Source organism: Salvelinus sp. IW2-2015, linkage group LG35 (assembly GCF_002910315.2).
Source record: "Salvelinus sp. IW2-2015 linkage group LG35, ASM291031v2, whole genome shotgun sequence".
Lineage (NCBI taxonomy): Eukaryota > Metazoa > Chordata > Actinopteri > Salmoniformes > Salmonidae > Salvelinus > Salvelinus sp. IW2-2015.
In genome coordinates, this window is record NC_036874.1 from 332782 (window position 1) to 334029 (window position 1248).

The window sequence follows — 1248 nt, forward strand, 5'->3', positions numbered from 1 at the left end:
ACGGAGGGATTAACTACACTGTTTGGTAAATTTCGGCCATATTCTAGTTCACCCCTGCCATGGTTAAAATGTGGTGTTCTTTCTGATATTTAATTTATATGCGGTGGTTGCGCTCTGTTTTGTCGAATTGCGCCATTATCAAGTCAGTTTCTGGTGTGGGTTAGGTTTAATAGTCGACAGTGGGGTAACAATCTTGTTCCCTATACACTTCCTGATAAACTCAGTCACCTATCCATGTATTTCGTCGATGTTATTCTTTAAGGCTAACCTGGAATTTTATCAGAGTCTGCGTGAGTCAAAACGATCTTGGGGGAGTGGATGCCGATTGTCAACTCAGCGTTGAATAGTCCTTTTGCACGTATTCCTGTTTGAGTTTCTACCTATAGGAAGGGAGAGCAAAAGGAGTTGTGATTTGATTTGCTTGAAGGGAGGGCCTTAAGGCTTTGAAAAGCTGAGTAGCAGTGGTCTAAGAGTCTCAGAGCGAGTGCGACAGTGTTGGCAGAACTTGGGGTAGGTTAACTCAAAATTTGCTGTTGTTAAAATCCCCAGCTACAATAAATGCAGCTCAGGAGTATGTGTCTCCAGTTTGCATAAAGTCTAGTGAACGTTCGAAGGGCTGTCGTGGTATGCGGGCTTGGGTGGAATATACACGGCTGTTGACTAATAACGAAGAGGAATTTATCTTGGCAGGTAATAAGGTTTGGCAATTTTGATTGTGAGAGTATTCTAGCGTCGGCGTGAACAAAAGGACTGTGGAGTTTTCTGTATGTTATCAACAATCACAATCACACGCTTCCTAGAGAGTTCCTTTATTTACTGGGTCTGTGCGTATATACTGAGAACCAGCTGTCTGTAGGGGAAAGAGACGTAATATTCCGTGAGACAGAGTATTGTTAAGCAAATACCTGATGTCTGCTCTGGCAAGGAATCCTCGCCTTGAGCTCTAACTAGCCTTTATTATTCGAGACTAAACATTAGCGAGTAATAACTCGGAAGCGGTGGTGGAGTGACGCCTCTTAGTCAGACTAGGAGTCTATTCCCGATACCTCTTCCTGGGCCGGGTGGCGCTTGAGCAGCCTCTGAGATAAGTTCAATTGCCCTGGTACGAACAAAGGATCAATTCAGGGGGAATGTCCTAATTCCCGGTAAGTAATGCGTGAAGTTAAGTGTTCTGATATCCAAAAGTTATTTCCGGCTGTATATAATGAGAACACAAAAGTTGCTTAGAAAGCTAGAAGCAGAGCTGCT